The sequence below is a fragment of the Limulus polyphemus genome, unplaced genomic scaffold, assembly GCF_000517525.1.
Source record: "Limulus polyphemus unplaced genomic scaffold, Limulus_polyphemus-2.1.2 Scaffold297, whole genome shotgun sequence".
In the NCBI taxonomy this organism is placed as follows: domain Eukaryota; kingdom Metazoa; phylum Arthropoda; class Merostomata; order Xiphosura; family Limulidae; genus Limulus; species Limulus polyphemus.
The window spans coordinates 241,286-248,193 of NW_013665907.1; the positions used below are offsets into that span (position 1 = coordinate 241,286).

The following is a 6,908-nucleotide window of genomic DNA, read 5'->3' on the forward strand; positions in this document are numbered from 1 at the left end:
TTCCAACAATGGCTTTTATGTCATGCCGCTTAGAACAAGAGTATAACCTAATATTGTTGTTAGTGTATGTACTGAAAGTATAAAATGAAATATATAGGCTACAAAACTGGAAAAATGTTTGTTGATTTCTTAATTTAGAGTCTCCGTTCATTAAAGAGGTTTTTTATATTAAAATCTTTGGTGATATAACAGTAAATAGCTTAATTCAGAAACGATTTAAGTTAAAAATTGAATCGATATTTTTACTTTCATGATAAAGTTTATGCATTTGGCTCTAGGCTAGGTGATCCCACACTACGTCTTTACTTTAGGCTTATTATACCAACACCAACTACACTTTTAAGGTTTCACGGCACACACACCCTTCTCACAGCCCTCTTGCACCCCTGTCACTAAAATCATAATGGGAAGACAGTCATCAAAGGAAATCAACGCTAAATCTTCTGATGATGTGGTATTTATGAAAGAAATGATACATTGATATATGAGAAGTTCATTTCTAAACCAAAGATAAATCTGTACATTAGACTGAAGGAAAGAGAAAGCACTACTTTAAGAAAAAATGATCGTGTTGTATGTAGCTAGTCCAAAAATATCCTGACACACATCTCAGAACTCCTTTCCCAAAATAACGAAAAATATAATAAGAAATCTGATGCTGAAAATCTTTTAGACTTGACAGTCTAGATATAAAAGATTCTATCTAATAAATTTGGTGGGCATTATTCCTTGGAAAATTACCTAAATTGAATAAGATGTTGAAACACAAGTCACTATGTTACAATTTGTAAACAAGAGCAAGCATTTCAATGAAATATTCTAGCGATCTATTAAATAATCAAAATAAATGGTAATGGTGCCAAAAAAAGACGCGTATTCGTGACTACAGTCAACATAAGATTAACCAATACTTACAATGAGAAGGTTAAAACGTTGTTCTGTAAATTTTACTAAAATGAGAGAGTTGGATTAGTGAACTTTATGGGCGTAATTGAACTAAAATGAATAAAATAACCTCATTTTTGCCAAACGTTTGCTTTTTTCATGAAGTCAGTAGAGGTATAATAAGATATTTGTGTCACATACCTAAAATCTTCAGCCATTATTGTCCAGCTAGATGTTATCTCCATTGACGTGGAAATGTGTGCATGGTGACTATAATATTTTTAATCAATAGATAAATGAAGACCAATATTTTATTGAAAGTAGCAATGCAACACGATTGCCTAGATACATCTTGAACATTTTCGCGATATGTGATGAAGAAATCTCGTTGTTAACAGAACAGACTATATTGATTGAAGTTTGAAATGTTTAATGAAGTTTAATGGTGCGATGATTTTTTTGATACGAAAATTGCAGTCTCATGTTAAGGGAGTTAATGACACTGACTATGAATCTCAGAGGTATTTCTGCCTTATGTACCTTTAGTAGGTCGTATGAAGGGGTTGGCAACTTGCAGTCTTGAAGATTTTGGTTTCTTCTGGAAATAGTTATTTTTTATAGTTTGTTAAGGATGTTGTTGGGGGCGGTGTCATTAAGTATTTTTTGATATTTTCTGGCTTTTAAAATATTTTGGAGTTTGTTGTTAATATTGTTTGCTAAGAATAACCTTTGTGTTTCCTTTGTCTGCTGAGACAATGATGATTGAATTATTGTTTACAGCTGGTTTAGGGTTTGTCTTTATTTCATTGTGAGGTTGGAACGTGGAAGCTTGTTTTTTGAAAGAGGTTGTAGGTTAAGACAAGAAATCTGATTTATTGTTTAAATTGTAGTTTTATGATTGCATTTCTTATGGCAGTTACTAATTCCAAAACATGAATGGATTTCTAGGTAATTACACACTTTCGGCCTAAGGATAATGTTACGTATTAGAATTGCAAATAGCCGGAAATTGAGTTAACTGATAATTGAAATTTAATAGTTAAATTGTATTTTGGATTTAGTATTTAAATATATGCCGATATATCTCCAATTTATGATATTTGCCAACAAGATTGATACACACAGTTTTCTTTTTTAACACAAGTATGTTTTAATACACAAACAACAATATAATTTACAATAACAGTTATTACAAATAGTTATTATACACAATGATTTATAAACAAGAGTTTCACAAACTTACAAGCAATATAAAATCTTCTTTCTAGTCTGGAACTTCTTCGATATCTTATATCTTATCGAGGGTTCAGGATGAGCGAGTTAATTACGGGTTGAGATAAGTATAATTCACTTCACAGGGAGCTAGCTAGCTTTGCCTTCGTTATTCACCAGCCACACACGCCGAGTTTCCACGATCAATTTATATAATGTTTTCGTAAAAATACTAATGTCCGATAAGAATCCACTGAAGTCAAATGATTTGTAATGTTCGAACTTTGTAAAGGTTCCTGGTCAAATATCTGAAGTTTTCCAATTGGTAAGCGTTATAAGAATCACAGTTATAGCTTCCAAAGTTTATAGCACTCTGAATATAGCAAACTAATAACAGATACTCCTTTCTTGGCGCGCAACATTGGTTATAATTTTAGGCTTGTGGAGGCTTTCTAGAAAATTCAAATTATGTAACAATACAAAGCTACATTTAAGCATTTACGTACATACATATATTGTTGATTCTTACTCTTCTATAACTTTGGAGAATAGGCGGGAGTTTCACAATTCATATTTAACACTATAAGCTACCCGTGTTGAAGAAGAGAATCGACGAGGTAGTGAACGAAGAAATTCGGAATTTTTTTTTTCAGATTTCATGGTACCACTACTACCTGATCATTGATCACAGACACTAAATGTAATTTGATTTGAACTATGTACCTATAGGTGCTTCTTTGAAAGAAAGCTTGTCTGAATCAATATTAAAGTGTGGCTAGGGTCCAAATATCAAAGGAGAACAGAAAATGCGACAAATTATGCTATCTTACCAGGAATGGTTTGACCATGTAGGCAATCATGCAGCGTACTGTGAAGTGATGGTGACTGTTTCTCACCAAAAGTGACCCTTGGAAAAGCGCTATCAGGAGAGTTCTTTTTCATCCTCAACTCCACTTGAAAAAGGAATGAAACATTGATGCGATGAGTGCCTGAAAGAATTTTTGTTGAAGCAAAGTGTTAAGACTGGTCAAACTTGAGTGCATTATCTGTAACATCATCGGCAGAGACAAAGGAAAAATTAACTCCATGAATGTTTTCGGATTATCAGTTAAACATTTGATTAAAATAATTATGTAATTTAATCTACTTATGGCTAATGATGATTACTTGGCAACTCAAAATTATACTTGTGTACTGTGCAACGTCGCTCAGATCTTGGAACAATAAAGTCTTATAGTTCGAGAAACAAAGGTAATATCGAACCGAGATTAATTTAATTCGTAGAATCTAATACACATGACTGACAGCATATCGAATAATTTTACGTTTTTATCTGCTACAGCAATCATTATGCAATACTGAGTCGTACAGTGATCAAATAAATTGAGTGGAATAATTCAATTTAAATTATTATCATTAATTTCAGATCACAGCTAACTCCCTACGTAGAGCAGAATTAATATAGCCAACTTAATATACTGATCTAATTACGTGTATGCAACGTCATAAAACAACAACTTGTAACGATTCATTAGAATGTATTGGTTCATCAGTTCGGTACTTTCTCTGTTTGTTTTCGGTCGTATTCCAATAACGTTTCAAGATGCCAGCCATCTTAGATGGCTTACGTTAATTGCAGGCAACCGTGGAGAATCACATTTTGACAACAACTATGCATCTTGTATTATGTTACACTATGAGTAACTATACAAACTTTTATTTCTGTATCTTTAGTTCTGTAATGGACATTTTGTCCTATAATATAATTGTACAAGATCAATATTTAAATGTAGGGATAAAAGTAAAGTAGCTTTTGTCATATCTACGAAATCTATTATAGAAATGATACCAAGTGGTGTATAGATAACTAACTATATTTGACCGGAATAATGGTTAACGAAAACATTGGTCTGCGAAACGTTTTGCTGGCCATAACGTCTTGGTGTCTTGTATGTTGTTGTTTTTTACATGTTTTCCGGATTATGTTAGAGAAAGTCTTAATAGTTATTAATTTATGACGTAAATTTACAATAGTAATAGGTTAATGATGTCAGTTGGTATTCAAAACTACAAACTTTCAACCTACGCAAGGCTAATGTTGAGCAATGAATTCACGTACTGTTACGATATATCAACAACCTTTCTAACGTTAAAATTTTATACAGTAACATTATATATTAGTTTTTACAGGCGTGTCGTAATGGCTAGGGGTGCTGGGTAGTGTAATTTTTTTGGTAACGAGACGTGAACCACTGACCCTAGGATTCACAAGTATGCAGTTTGTTTTCTTAAGTTCACTGAAGTCAAATTTTCAGAATATGTCTGTTGCTTAATACATTCTGCCATTTTTAATATTTTTGTAGTAATAGGAACTGTTTGTTTATTTCGGAGATTTGTTTAAATGTACACAAGGGTTAACTGCGATAGCTGTCCCCATTTTTAAACAGTGAGAATAGAAATATGTAGCTAGTCAACGATATCCATAGCTACTTATATGATTAAATAGTTGTATTTGACAGACACTGTTATAACCCATCAACGATGTTAAACAAAATGAAATCAATCTTTATTTAATACAAGTCAAAAGGCGAGGGTACATAACGTCACGCATCGATTCTAAACAACAGTCTTTCTAATTCTCTGTCTTATTCTAAAGAACTGTTCAAGTCGAGACTGAGAGAGTTCCTTATTTTCACTGGTAACATCCATGTGTAAAAGTTTAAAGATACCTTGAGGTTAAACTCTCCGTACTTTCACTTGGGACACTCGTTGACGTGGGTAGCAGCGCCTGCATTCTTAGACGGATGATGTCAGTCATGTAGTGCTAAATGAAATATATAAAAAAGTGCCGGAACGCTGTGGGATTCGTTCGAAATAGCGGCGGTACGGCGTTTCCACCCCACTACACCTCTGGATGATGTTATTAATTTTAGTGCATATACTGCCACGGAATCAGAAAGTAATTCTCCACCAACATTGGAAATGTCTAAAAATATCTAAGTGGGACTGCACTCCTTGATCGCATGTAGATTGCACATGAAATAAGGCCATTCTGAACAAGCAGATTTTTTATGTATAAAACTCTTCAAAAACATGTATATCATTTTTGTTAAAATTTCAGGAAGCTAAACAGTTTACCTTTTTTTAAGACAAAAGAGAAAACATATATAAATGCTACAAAACTAGATTATAGTTTTTGTGGAGAACATAACCCGAGGTCGTAATCGTCTAAAATTGGAAAATAAGGGGTTGTAAACCATCTATTGGCTATACTGTAGTTGTCCTAGTCTTAATGGCTTCCAGGTGCTGAAATGTTACTATATAGTTACAGTTTACTTGTAAAATCCAGGCTCTAGTTGTGACTGTTCAGGAGGTGACAACATTCAAGTTCTGCAGTGTTCTCAAGAAAACATTTTACACCAACCAATTCTAAAATGTTGATACGTTGAAAGTTATAGATCCCATACCCAAAGTGTACAGCAGGATAGGCAGCTACAGTATTCGGGCTCGACAAACTCTTAAATCACTCAGGTTAAAGTGGTTCTACAAGTATATTCAGCATAAAGGTTTAGAGGTTCTATGAATATTTACAGCATCCAGATTTTAGTGGTTTCATCAGATTACAGTATTGAAGTTCAAGTGATTCAACAAGTATTTACAGCATTCAGGTTTTAAAGTGGTTTAACAAGTATTCACAGCTTTTAAATTGTAAGGCATGGTTGTTCACGTATTTACGGGTTTTAGGTTCTGAGGTGGTGTGTTTTTACAGGTATTTACAACGTCTATGGGGTTGTAAAGTTTAGCCAGGTAGTTCGTTAGATTGATTACCTTATTTTTCAAACGTTTTGGTCAGTGAATTATATCGATTACTTTTTTGTTTTAAATTTAAAAAAAGAGAGACAATTATCATCAAATAAAATATAGAAATCAAATCTCGTAAAACTGTTCACATAATTCACACAAAATAGTTAACTGAAAAAAATCGTTCACTGGTTAACAATTCTCAGTATGTGGCGCAGTTGACCCTCCGTGATATCGCTCAAGTTGTTTTGCATAGAGACCAGTTGCCTGGATACACCTTAATTAGCCACTGCTTATCTCATTGTTTCAACAACTTAGATCTATCGGTGTGGCAGCGGTAAGTTTACGGACATACAACACTAAATTCGTGATTCATTTTTATAATGATTATTTCTCACATTTTAGAAAATCCAAAAGCAATGAAAAATATGTTGCATATTGAGGGCACTTTGCATCGAAAAGGACGGGGTTCGAATCCCCGATACCCCACTCCTGTATTCACTACTGACAGACACATGTTCAAAGATATGACGTAGCTCTCGTATGATAGACATGTTTCGTCATTTTCTTGTCACGGGCAGTTCTAGTCGCTCAATAATATTTCATTTATCTGAAATTGTGTATATGTCTCAGTAACGTATTTTTTGTAATAAATATAGATGGGGAAATGCATGTATTTTCTAATGCTTTTTTTTTTTAGCGTGGTGGGTATGGAGCTACATCTCCACCATCCCCGCCTTAATATGGCCCTGCTTTTGGGCCAAAACTAAAGCCAAACAATGCCACAATGTAGTTTTGATATGCCCGTTCCATCGCACAATGACTGTGTGGTGGCTGTGATTGTCACAGTAAGTTGCTGATTGGCGTATTCAAAATTATCGTAATATAGCATTCCCAATCTTTTATATTAGGGCTTTTATTTTTGATGTAGATGAAATGTCATTTTCTTCGTTCGTTCATGGCATTTGGACATGTAAATATAGGCTAATTGCTAGAGTAAATCAAAATTT

At 33.7% G+C, this 6,908-nt stretch overlaps 1 protein-coding gene across 7 annotated transcripts in view; it reads right to left on the reverse strand.

Annotated features, from left to right (window-relative positions):
- LOC106457153 (vesicular acetylcholine transporter-like) overlaps positions 1-6,908 on the reverse strand; it is a 316,981-nt gene that overhangs the window by 16,937 nt on the left and 293,136 nt on the right. The window lies entirely within an intron of this gene.